The sequence below is a fragment of the Sceloporus undulatus genome, chromosome 5 (genome assembly GCF_019175285.1).
Source record: "Sceloporus undulatus isolate JIND9_A2432 ecotype Alabama chromosome 5, SceUnd_v1.1, whole genome shotgun sequence".
NCBI classification, from domain to species: Eukaryota; Metazoa; Chordata; class Lepidosauria; order Squamata; family Phrynosomatidae; genus Sceloporus; species Sceloporus undulatus.
Window position 1 is genome coordinate 144,144,278 of NC_056526.1, and position 14,004 is coordinate 144,158,281.

A 14,004-nucleotide genomic window follows, 5' to 3' on the forward strand; every position below is an offset into this window, starting at 1 on the left:
ATGAATATTTGAAAATTAATGTAACAGAATAAGTTAGACAGAATAATAGTTACTTCTAAGAGTCATTTGTCAAACCATTACCCAGATTTAGTGGGCTGCAGATCTTGTCCTAGAAAGAGGAAAGCCTAATTACATCTATCATTTTGGTAGAAGATAACCAATTTCATGCCAGAAGAGTTAATATGAAAGGGATTTTCCCCTAGTGAAAACAGAAATGTTTATTTTTCTATTAAAATTAATAATTTGTAATTTTGTATTACTAAGCACTTGCTTTTAGGCTATGCTGAAAGTAGAAAAAGAAAATACATTAGAGAAAATTTGCACAATTTATTGCTAGTCAATCAGTTTTAGCATTGTTACAATGAATGTGTAGACAATGTATAGACTCCTTATGTCTAGAAAATTTTTACTGCTAATATCTGAAATAAATATAAAATTAATTCACTGAACAAGTATACAGTACTCCAAAAATATAAATAGCATTATCATTAGCAGAGAGATATGGTTAGTGTGGAAATAAACACAATCCTCAACTTCTGAGTTTTGCATGGTGTGCCATGACTGTAGTATCTTGGGTAATCATCCAAATAGCTAATGCATCAAATGTAACTGTTCAAATGTAACTAACAATACATAAATTATGCATCAGGAACCAGTTTGATCAGATGCTATGGTTTACTTGAATCTAAGGAAATTAACTAAATTTCAAACTGAATGCAGCACAGTGGCTTCTAGACATATAGACACAATATGAAACAGAGATGAAAGAGAAATCCAACTCTCATCATACCAAAGCCCAAGAGTGATGGAAGATACTTCTGTGCCCAATGTGGAAAATCTAAATGGTGCCCATATGCTTCTCTCACAACCAGAGGTGTGCCCAAGTGCACATACTAGATTTATTTATTTATGATGCATGACATTTCCCTCCATATATATATATATATATCCATAAAGTTCTGCTGCACCATATAAATATGGTTCAATTTGATTTAATCTAATTATGGCTTGAATAACAGCTCCTCCATTAAACAAATGTCAAGCTTATTTACCTTGCAAGTAGAGCACTGGGTTATTGTAATTTCCCCCCTCTCTTTTTTTTCCCTTCTTGATATTGTCAATATTATACTGTATTTCAGATCAATTCAAAAGAACTATAAATCAGAGGAAAGCAGTAACACCCAAATAGGAAATAATCCTCTGGTAAGAGTGCTCAGATGATGTGTCAGATTCTCTTAAAGGGCAATTTAAACATTTGCAAAATCACTGTAGCCTGAGTGACAGAAAAAAACAGGAGCTAAAGTGGTATAACTGTTCTTACACTTTTCAATTGCACAGATCAATGTTAGTGATGGTGGGATCATATTTATTCCTTCTCACTCCCCTGATCAAAAAACCTCAATATACACACAGGCTGCTAGATTCCCTCACCTCTAATATTCTGTGTTCTGACCTTTCCAGACATTTCACGAGGTACTTTAGGCTGAAAGTGTGTGCCTGACCGCAAATTACACAGGTTGGCTCCATAAACTGGCCAGGATTTCAACACTGTTCTTCTTGGTCTACAAGGAGACCAATGGTGGGCAAAATGTCACATGCAGCTTCCGAGGCTGTCCCCCCCCCCCCCCATTGCTTCAGAATGCCCTCTGGGGTTGTGAAGGAGATTTCCACCATGTTTGGGAGGCCCACCAGAAAACCCTTTTCAAAATGTTCTACAGTACTACTGAAATTTACACTACCAGTTTTGAAGCATACTGTTTAAAAAGGGGGAAAAATACAATTTGAAAAACTTTCAAGCACATGTGATTTTTACTGAGGTTAATACCAAAGTAAATATTTCCCATCAAGAAGACTTTTGATCCTTAACTAATAAAAATCTCACTATAGCTCTCTTTGTTGCAGCACCCTCCAGAGGTTTTTGACTAAAACTGTCATCACAATTGTGCTAGGTGAAGATGATGGGAGGTATAGTCCAACAAAGCCGGAGGGCTCTGGTTAGTACCCAACTTTCTGCGTAATCTATTTTTGCTGCATCTGTACTCAGCCCTATCTCAGAAAAGCTCAGTTTCTTGCCACTTTATTCCAAAAGACATCCTCATGAGTGTTTCATACCTGAGCTGCAATTTGAACTCAGATCTCTTCATTGTAAAGAATGATCTTCTATAAGATTTTTCACCACACACACACACACACAATATTAGCAAGTATGTCCTTACAATTCCAGTACAGCCATATGCCAGTTACCAAAGCCTCTGAGAAGATCCTTTCTGCAACGCCTTTTTATGCCTGCCCATTCCCCCTTTGTTCTTTGTCCCTTGTCTAGCTGGAGATTTTGTGACAGCATCAACATTGGGAGAATGGTGAAGGAGACCTGGAGAAACACAGACTTTAAGTGTTCAGTCACAACAGCTTGTCTGCAATAAATTGTGCAATAAAACTTGAGTTGGAAAAGAGCAGGATCCTACCATAGCTGTGTGGGACTGCCCTACAACAGGCAAGGTGAATAGTAGCAGCCTCCAGAATCCCTTACTGAGCATGCATGAACAGCAAATCAGCGAGAAAAGGGAGAGCAGATAAGCCTGTTTTACCTGCTCTCCATTCAGTATCTTAACAAAAACAACATGGAGCGATCAGTTTGACCACCCAGCAAAATGAAAGTCTTAATAAAAGTGGAGGCTGGTAAAAGAAAAAGTAATCCCTTGATGTACAGTACAGTATACAGCGAGTGTAATGAGGGAAATACCCCAGGACGTCATTAAGAGGGCCAGGCTTCACCATCTGCATGACCTTGAATCTGCGTATGGTGAGCCGCGTATGGCGTGGGTGCACAGTACTTTGGAAGATATTTTCAGTGATGTCTAGAAAAATACAAAAAATATTTTGATTTTGCTTATCTGACCTGGTTGCTTCATTTCACAAGTAAATATTGTTCATTTTGGATAAAAGGTTTGCTGTAACATATTAAACTGCTCTTGTTTTTCGGTGATGTAGGGACTATCCCTATTCTTTCCATGTTAATTCTACTTCTGGTATCAAAATTTCTATTCAAGAAGTAATGCTCAGGAACACATCTGAACACATTTAACTGAAGAATTATAGCTGTACATCTTAGCAACTTTGCAGCCTGTCCATCATGTGTCTCCTTGGACTCAACCAATTTGAGAATTTTTGTATAGTAAGTGACACCATATATTTAAAACCTATTGAATCTTCTCTTCTAACATGGAGAAAAATCTCATGATACACCCACTTGACAGTGCTGAGGCTTACTGTATGGTGGGGGGGGGGGGAATACTAGCATTAAGAAAAGCAGAACAAACAGTGGATCATAATAGACTTCTTTATAAAAAGGCACATAAGCATTTCCCAGATGCAGCTTAATATTAAGTTATGTTAAGTTTTTAAAAGAATGGCATCGTTGAGAGGCATAGAGAAAACCTTCAGGTTCACCAGTGGAGTAAAACTGTAAAGAATTAAGCATTCGTTAGCAATAATCTTACTGGCCAACAAGCTTTATACAACAAGAGAAAAAAGTAAGAGACTCAAAGTGGGAACCCTGCAGAAAAAAATCAAACTGTCACTGAAGAAAAGCAGTTAACAGCAACAAAGCATGTAAGCCACGGGTCAAGGAGCTGGTCAAGCAGAGGCCCTTCAACTCTATATTGTTGCTACATACAAACAAGGCTTTGGGGAAAAAATAACAAACAATAATTTACTATGGAAAATCCTTTCCACAAATAACCAGCCCTTCTCAAGGCAGCATATATTTTGAAATAGATTTAAAAAAAAAAACTGGGTCCATGATCAAATAATCCTTTATTTCTTTATCAAACTACACTAGGTTGACTGGCAAAATGAGAAATTGTAAGGCAACAAAACTTCATTTAGGTAATTTTGCAATTTGCAGTTTTTTCAAACACCAAATGGCTCACAGCAACTGAGTATCTAAACTTGAATATCAGACTTCCTCTTTCCATTCTGTTTTCTTTAATTTAACTTTTAATAATTCATCCTTGTTGCATCCCTGAAGGTATTGCATATATTATCTTCCATTATATTATCCTAATCTATTTAGATTATGGAACAATGTTTTAGGCAGGAATACATAAACTACAAGTTTTTTATGGAAACCTCGACATCCACTAATGCAAAAAATAGAATTCAAGATTTCTGACCATAGCAATTATTTTTGCACTTCCCGGAAATGAACAGAGATTACAGAGCTGTTTATACACATACATGCACACGTGCGCACACACACACATGGACTACCCTGAGCTTTCTGCATTTCAAAGGTATAATTTAGTGCAAGTGAAGAGTATCACTTTATTGCTTCTACTGTAAAACAATTGATTTTAAGATGAATTATGATTAATAACTTATAGAATACCCATATATACTCGACTATAAATCGATCTCATGTATAAGTCGAGGGTATGTTTTGGGGCCAAAATTATGGATTTTGCTATGACCCATGGATAAGTTGTGGGTAAAATTTAGGGGCATATAGTAAAGGATCAAAAGGATGAAGCAAAGCAAAACAATGTCAAAGAACTTATAAAATTCCAGCAGACATAACTCTGTGTGCTTACTCTTAAGATTGGATGGATGAGAGAGTAGAAGGGGGTCAGTGCTTCACAGATTATACTCTTGGTTTTCATCAGGAGATGGTGCCTTCTTTTAAATAAGATTTAAGATACAATACTTACATTGACCCGTGGAAAAGTCAAGTCAGTTTTTTGGGGGTCAATTTTTTTACCTAAATTTCTAGGCTTATATGTGAGTATATACAGTACTTAGCCAGAGAAAAATGAGAAATGTGGCACAATAAAAAGTTCAGCAAAGGAGAGGATAATTATTCTGCCACTTGGATGTTCTTTCATGAATACAGAGACAAAGGAACTGTCATTACTGATATGCCTAAAAGACTGTTCTTTCTTTTGCTCAAGAATGCTATTTTTCCCAGCTCCTCTTCAAATAATCTTTTAAAAATAAACCACATACAGTAATTATCTGAAACAATTTCAGGTTCCTGATTCCCTAGATAAAATTTCATTTTCTATAATGAAATTGATGCTTACTTTGAATTGGCCATTTCAAGGAATAAAATTTCAAGGAATAAAAAGCAAAGCTAATATAACCACCCTAGCTATTTTACCAAAAAGGACAGATTGTGGAAGCATGAATATTGTTCCATAAACCTATGAAAAAGTAGGTTTAACCTGTGGTACATGTTGAAAGTATCCATGTAAGGACAAAGGGAATCCATTTCTTTACAAGCAAGTAAGAGGAATGGTGAGATGCTTGAATTCCTGTATTTAGGGTCTTCGTTTAGCCCACAGTTTAAACACAATAAAACTTACAGAAAAGCTGAATAGGCAAGAGGGACTAATGGCTGAAAAGGGTGCTGCAGCTGATCAGCCAAGGCAAGTACCAATCTGTATGATGCATACTTTTGAGTAACTTCTGACCTGTGGATAACCTAAAGAAACCTATCACAGGGCATTTGGTCAGAGACAGTTTGCCATTACCCTTCTCTAAGGGCGAGAAAGTGTGATTAGCCCAAGGTCACCCAGTGAGTTTCTATGGCCAAAAGGAGATGGCCTCCCAGAATCCTAGTACAGTGCACCCACGCCGCTATACGTGGCTTCCAGCTTACACAGAAGCATCATGTCAATTAAAGTAATGGCGCACACGCTGCCCCCAAGCCGTAAGCACATGCCGCATTGTTTTTAATGAGGCGTGAGCATACATGGATTTCCCCTTATGCAGGGGAATCCGAAATGGATCCTCGCGTAAGGGGAGTGCCTGCGGTACATTGAACCCATTATGGCACCTGGCACATACATGATCTAGTGAACCAATAAAAGCTTCATATAAACATTTCCTCAGTTTTATTCCTCAGTCTGAGCAATATATCACAGGTAGTATTTTAGGTAGTGTGTAGCTTTTTAGAGAAAAGCATCCATTATTTGTTACATGGTACTATGTGGCATAGTGGTTTGCATAGAGATGTGAAGGCCTGTGGAAAAATTAGGGAAAAAAAACTTTTTTGTCCATGTTTTTCCTGAATAGTGCTAATATAAAATATTCCATTATTTTCTTCCTTTTTTCAATTTTTTGCTTTTTTCCTGGTTCCAGGGGACTGGCAATATTTGGAACCTGGAGAATGCAGAATGTGCACCTGGCAGAAGGCCACCCCCAGAGCTCGATGCTGATGTGGGGATGTGTAAACAACAGCCTTGAGCCAAGATTGGCAGGCCTTACCTTAGTCTACACTCTGCAAGATACATGAGTGAACCATGGCGGAGTGATGGGAAACTCATGAATAATCAAATCCATGGATGTTGAAACAGCAAATCTGGATGGCCATTGGTATAAGCTTAGAGGGAATGCCAAACAATTTTCTGCATTCATTTTCTTCTAAGTAAAGTTCTGGTTTTCCTTTTACTAAAAGAATTTGTGACTCATATCTAATCAAGAATACTAAGAAACATGTCATGCAAAATGAAACATAATCTGCAAGCTGGGTACAAACACATTTCTGGTTCACTTACTGTAAGCTTCATATAATCATGCAATGTAACACTGATATATAGAATATGATTAGCATGTCATATCTACTGTGATTCACCATCTGCCAAGCACAGGAGCCATTTTTAACAAATGACATTTAATTTAATGCTTGAACATCTTATTAACATCTTGAAAGCTACAGTATTACTGAGATACTCATGGTAAGCCCCCAAAATTCTACACAGGAATGCACAATTGGATGAAATATGTCCCAGACAAAAATTAAGCAAGCTGTAGCAACATCATTAAAAGCTATAAATTCTAACTTTTGATATTTGCACTCAATATTGGGAGGGGGGGAAACATCCAGTAATAAATCATTTTTTTAATAAAAACTGGTCATGTTACAGGACAGCTAACTAAAACCCTCACAGCTGAGAATGCTAGACACAGTGTGAAGCTGTCCTTTAAAATTCTCATTCATTTCAATGTGTTTTGCACCATTTCTATTATGATTTCATTTTAAAATCCTTTTCATTTGACCATCACTTAATCCAGTAAATAGTCTATTGTAACTACCTCTTGGGGAAATAAACTGAACTACGTATTTGTTTAGAAACTTACCTGAGTCTCAAGAGGGTATATATTTACATCTGAGTTTAACGGTGGTACATGCTCTGGTAACCTCTCGCTTGGATTTCTGTAATGCGCTCTACATGGAGCAACCCTTGTACCAAGCCCAGAAGCTTCAGTTAGTACAAAATATGGTGGCCAGATTGGTCACCGGTGCGTCCAGGTTTGACCATATAACACCTATTCTGAAAGATCGGCACTGGCTGCCTATTCGCTTCTGAGCACAATACAAGGTGTTGGTTATTACCTATAAAGCCCTACATGGCTTGGGCCTGAGTTACAGTACTTGAGGGACTGCATCTCCCCATATAATCCACCCTGCACACTCAGAACAACCGGGAAGAACTTGTTGGAAATTCCACCTTCTAAATGTGTTATTACATCCCAGATGGCCTTCTCAGTAGCGGCCCCACAAATCTGGAATACTCTCCCCAAGGAGCTCCGTCTTATCACCCCCCTGGAAACATTTAAAAAGAGACTTAAAACCTTCCTCTTCTGTCAAGCCTTCCCCCCTGGAAAATGAAGTTGTGTACTCTGATCCCATTGACTCTCTACCTCACCCTATTGATTGATGGAATGATTGTTTTTAGATTGTATATTGTATTTGGTGCTCTTGGTTTTATCTATTTTATGATGTTTTTGTAATTGGTTTTAAACTCTATGTAAACCGCTTTGATCTTTTTGGAAAAGTGGTATATAAATAAAATTTATTATTATTACTATTAACAAGATTGTGTGTGTGTGTGTGTGTGTGTGTGTGTGTGTGTGTGTGTGTGTGTAAGCTACAGGAAAAGGGATTCCACCTCAACATTAGGAGGAACTTCCTGACAGTAACGGCTGTTCGACAGCTGAATGGCCATCTGTCGGGGATGCTTTGATTGAGAGTTCCTGCATGGCAGGGGGGTTGGACTGGATGGCCCTTATGGTCTCTTTCAACTCTATGATTCTGTGATACACACACACACACACACACATAACTGCAACATATTCAATCTATTTTGCTTCCATACTAGTATATAAAAAAACATGCTGTAATTATCCACTATTAAGGGATGTATCACATGTCTCTATGGATTTACATAATTACTTCTATCCACAGCAAACCACATTGTTCTTTACTGACATTCCCCAGGAGTGTCAAGAACTAGAATGGAATCTATCCACATGGAAATACAGCTAGTGATATATACATCCTATATTCACTGAGATACTTCCCGAGGGAGTTTGTTTTGAACTCCCAGTGACTTCCTTTCTCTGGTAGTAAAGGCAAAATTTCCCAGGATATAGAGCAAATGAATGACAACCATATGCCAAGCTCTGAATAGGCTTGATTTATTAATAAATTCTGCTTTAAAAGCTACTAAAGTCACTGCTATACACTGTAGTCTACTTCATGTAGCCACTTTTCTCCTAAGCAAACAGACCTGTGTTGTGTTTTGAGACAGGAGAACAAAACAAACAAGCCTAGAAGTAGATTGCATATCACCTCAACTGGAAAAATAACAATGCTCTGTAAGCATAAGTTCAATTAAACTGGAACCATATCCATAAGTTTGATCCAACTGGAAGCAAAAACTCCTCGTCTTGAAGGGAATTCTGGACGTTGGTCCAAGATTTACTGTGAGTTCAAATGAGTCACCAGTAAGCCACACTACTGTCCCAACCAAAAGAGATCATCCTATCAGTATTTAGACAACACTTCTTGTGGTGAAGAGGACAGGGTTCCAATGTGGCAGGAATAGCAATTATGTAAAATCTGCAATTTCCAACATTCATCACCTCTGGTTTGCTAGCTAGGGCTACTGAGAGTTTTAATACAATAACATCTGGAAGACCACACAATTCCAACCCCTGCCATATGATAAAATCTGATTACTCTTACTGCATGCTGAGGTTTCTAGGAACAAAATAAAAAATCCACAACTTTTTAAAGTTCCTTTTTATTTTAGCCCTTGAAGTTACTCAGGATCATGTTTTGTGCATCCTATTTTTTTCCATCAATGAATACTAGGTAACATAAAGCATTCCAAAACTGCATCCACACTGAAGAAATAATCTAGTTTGACACTGTTTTAACTGCCATGGCTCAATTCTATGGAATTTTCAGAATTGTAGTTTTGTTAGACATTTAGCCTTCTCTGGTAGAGAGCCCTGGTGCCATACTAAACTACAACTCCCAGGATTCCTCAGCACTGAGCCATGGTAGTGAACATTGTGTCAAATTAGATTATTTCTGCAGTGTGGATGCAGCCCAAAATTATCACGTAGGACAGGATAATTGGCTGAAGGCCAACAAGTTCCATGGCTCAACAGAGACCTTAATCTGTATCTGCCAGGTCTCAGTCCAAAGCTGTAATAATCAAACCACACTGGCTCTAGCAATTATGTCCTCTTCTCCCTACTTTGTCCTCCACAACTATGTAAGGTTTGCCTGAAAGGTGATTAGTAGCTCAGTGTCACCCAAGCCACTGTTTTAATGATTTAATTGTTTAATAGTTAAATTATTCCTTAGTGTACATACAGTGGGACCTTGGTATCCTCGGGCTTGCCACCGCAGATTCAAGCATCCATGGACCATTGTTGTTCCCAACGGTGGGGCGGTGGCCACACCGCCATTAGGGACAGCCCCCATTGTCCCCTGTGGCAGCATGTGCACATGGCCATGCCACCACTAGGGACAACGGAAGTCCCATTGTCCCATATGGCTGAATGACTATGTGAATGTGCCACCACTGGGGACAATGGGACTTGAGCATTAATAGATTTTGGTATCTGAGTGGGGCTCCGGAATGGATCCCTCTACATAAACGGAGGTCCCACTGTATTACAATAAACAAGGTTGTGATATACAGAACACTATTTCATGTGTGGTATGGCTTATGCTTCCCCCAAAGTTACACAAGAACCATGTTGAAACAAAGCTGAATTTCACTGATGAGAACATGTTCTATCTGCAGCTATAGAGCACCTGCAACAAAGCTCTCTGAGCAAAAGTACTCAGAAAGGCAAAGCTCTGCCTGATCCAACTGATGAACTGAACCAGCTACATTTCACTTATCTTGCATAAACCTTCCCTAGTACAAACCATGTAAATTTTAGGAAGATCATGTGTATGGCAGCAAGTACATTTGTGTGGAAATCAGGCACTCAGAGAGGCCACATCATATACAAACTATTAAGTAAAAAGCTTACTGAGTAAGTCTACAGACAATATCAGACAATAAAAATATCAAAGACTTCTGAAGTTTAGAAAAGAAAAAGTATAAATTAAAGGAGAAAGTTTTATTTCTCTTGCTGAAATTCATCCTATGTAACCCTGCCAACTGCAATTCAACTGTCTTTAAATATTTCTAGTTTGTTATCATATTTAACTTTTTTTCTTTACAAAAGGTTACATCTTTGTTAAAACACATTTCTGGAAAAAAATACTATTTTAATGCATAAAATCTAATATTTTCAACTGGCTTATTATTTGACAGTTTATTCTGCTCCTACACTCAATTTTAAAAAAGCCAAACCACATGATGTGTAACAGTGTCACATCCTTTCACTGTGCTGCAACACAGATGTTATCTAATCTTGCCTTTAAAACTATAAGAATGTTTTGCCTATTTGAAATGATTAATCTCTGATGAGATTTTTTTTTCTTTTTTATTGTATCTAAACAAAACCATTTAACAATTACTCCCGGCTATTCAATATGTAACAATTTAATACCATTTTCAGCTTATTACATTACAAAGGATAACCTTTGGAAGAAAATAGGTAAATGCATTTACAAAATCTTTTCACATGTTAGATTTCCAACTTAAAATGCTAACTAGCTGAAGACTAAGCACAGGCAGACTCATGCGTAAAATTTTCCTTATGGTCTTTCATCATTTAACACAATGATGAAATGAATCCTGGGAAATATTTATTTCACAGCTCTGCCATGATGTCATCCTGGACATATTTATACTTGCACTTATTTATTTCTAGCCCAAGACAGTCATCTGGTATAAAGAAAGACATTTGGCATAAAGACTTTCACCATCTTATCTGTGCATCATTTTGAAATACCTAAAATAGAAATTCTGAGGTAACAGACTACCAGAAAGTAAGTGAATTATATGTATATCAGAAATAGTTTCTAAAATTATACTTTTGTTTTGTCTTGTTTTAAATTACAGCATTAGGCGCTGCTATCTTATGTGCTAAGAAAATGCTAATCTATGTTTTTAGTCACGGGATTTTTTACCAATATTATAAACATTCAACTTTTGCTGTTATTTTAGATGTAATGGATATAAACATGCAAGAAACACTCACCTCCAGTGAACTATAGTTTTTAATTGTTAACTATGCTTTACTGCTATAGAAGCACTGCTGTATATCAAGATAGATGGAAGTTAGGTTTTGTCAACACCTAAGGCACACTGTGTGGTACAACAGTTTGAGCACTGGACTATGACTTTGAAGACCAGGGTTCAAATCCTGACTTAGCCCATGTAAACCCACTGGGTGATCTTGGACAAGTCACAGTCTCTCAGCCTCTGATGATGACAATGGGAAGCCCTCTGTGAAGAAAGTTGCCAAAAAAATCCCTTGATAAGGTTACCTAAGGGTCAGAAATGTCTTGAAGACACACAACAATAAGGCACTGACTACTGCTCCCCTGGACTCCCTGACAAGCACTTATTTTGTTTGGTGAACATGGAACATGGAAACCTGTTTAGCGCTAATTTGCAAAAGTGAAGGGCTTGTGCTCTCATGGAGTGGAAAGTTACAGCATTAAATGCATCAGTATAATGCAATGTTTAGATCTAAATAATATTCACAGTGGGCTGGGCCATAACATCTGTAGATAATAAATCTGGGCAATCCATTAAGTGTGGTAGTATAGTAAGTTGTACCATACAGACCTATTTTCCATATTTTGTTAGTGCACACTTTGTTTCAATCTTTTTTAAAGGCCTTGAAAGAAATATACTAGGCTCAATAAAACATACAGTTTGAAACGAGTTTATTTTTGGTCCAGGAAGGAAGGGTAGACCACTGGCTTTTACTGTGACTATGGCTCCTATTTCACTACGGTTTGTTTTAGGGTCCATGTATTAGATAACCAGACTTAGGCGCGTTCCAGACGGGCGTTTGGCCTGCCCCCAGTATGTACTAGGGGTTGGCTGAGGACGCAGCATCCAATCAGGCCCAGTACACATGGGCACCGCCATTTTGACGTGGCGGACGTTTTGACCCCATTTTGATGTGGCGTCATAACTGCAACATAAAAAGAACCCACTTTTTGCGGGTTCTTTTTGCTGCGCCAGGGAACCACGTGGTTTGTCCGCTGCGGCTCCCTGGTGCACCAAACGCCTTAGTTTACAATGACAAGGAAAAAAATGTTTCTTCTTGTAAGGTCGAAGGGGCAAATGACCATGCTTCAGATTTCTTCAAGATATAAGTGGCCATTTTATATGTGTACATCAATAAAAAGTAACATACCAGTATGTAAAAAAGAAAAGAAAATGAAATGTTGGTCATAAATGCCACAAAAACTAAATAAAGGTATATTATGTAAACAGTATTTTCAAAATTGCTCGTCCTCCATAACTGTTACATTACTTATATCAGCTCCTTCCTAAAGCTCCAAGAATTGATAGATTGTTACAGAAAAATCCTACAACACAGTGGACTTAAATTCTGAGGTTGAATTGTGAAAATACAGAAATTTGATCTTAAAACTATGAAGAACCTACAAGCACAACATGAGATTTTGGGATAAGGAGTTGAACATGATTTTTTTTAAAAAAATAAAGAAAATATATATCTATCCTGTTATTGGGTTGCCATACTCAAAATATTTGCTTGCCTATAGACAACCAATTAAAGAACTTTATCTGAGAGATCACAGTAATTTCCATGAAGTAGAGAACCTGGATACCTATACTGCATAAACTATAGTTGTGTGCCATTATTAATCATCTAAAACTAGAAGCAAGCAAAAAGAAAATACACACAAAGATGTAAACACAGGAAAGGTAAATTTGGCCACTGTGATATATGCCTTCACTATCTTCCAATCAGACTACTATAACACAATTTAGTGGGAGGCTTTTAAAAGCTACCACTCACGTAAAATTCAGCAGCCCAAATGCTCTCTGGTGTATGTTTTAGAGACTATATAGCACTGGGCTTGTACCAACTGCACTGGCTTCTCATTTGCTTCTAAGCCAGATTCAAGGTGCTATTTTTGATCTACAGAGCTCTAAATGGTTTGAGGCCACAGTAACTGAAAATATATCTCTGCCCATACAAGTCTATCCAGAATCTGAGATAATGCAGACCCTTTTGAGTATTGCAGATCACTATATGAGGCCACGTTTTGTAGAGTACATAAGACAGGGCTCCTCTATAGCAGATTCTCAACCACAAATCTCTCTCCCAAAAGAAAGCAGGTTCTACCCCTATTTATTTTTCAATGGGCTGCTAAGAATGTGTTGCCCTTGACTTCAATTTTAGGTTGTTTTAATCTGTTGTTAAATTTTTTTGGCTTATTATTATTATTATTATTATTATTATTTATTTTGTCTATCCCTAGTCTGGAAGAACACTGGGAGGTGATATTAAGTATACTGAAAGAGAATATATTGCCAAAGTTATAAAAGAAGCACATCTCATAAAGTAAAGCACTGGTTGGGTATTGAAGCATGCATCCAGCCAATCTGTCTTCATAAAAGGAAGTGGGTTCAAGCACATTGTTTAATAGAGTTTTTACATAATGATAAACCACAGTTGTTTTTCCTTACAAAGAACTGATAGCTGATCACAAATAATGAACCTGCTCCAACAAAACTTATGGTCCTCATAGATTTG

The 14,004-nt window shown here is 37.5% G+C and overlaps 1 protein-coding gene across 6 annotated transcripts in view; it reads right to left on the reverse strand.

The window, feature by feature from the left end:
- Nucleotides 1-14,004, reverse strand: part of TMEM131L (transmembrane 131 like) — an 86,427-nt gene that overhangs the window by 60,632 nt on the left and 11,791 nt on the right. The gene's annotated exons all lie outside the window — the stretch shown is intronic.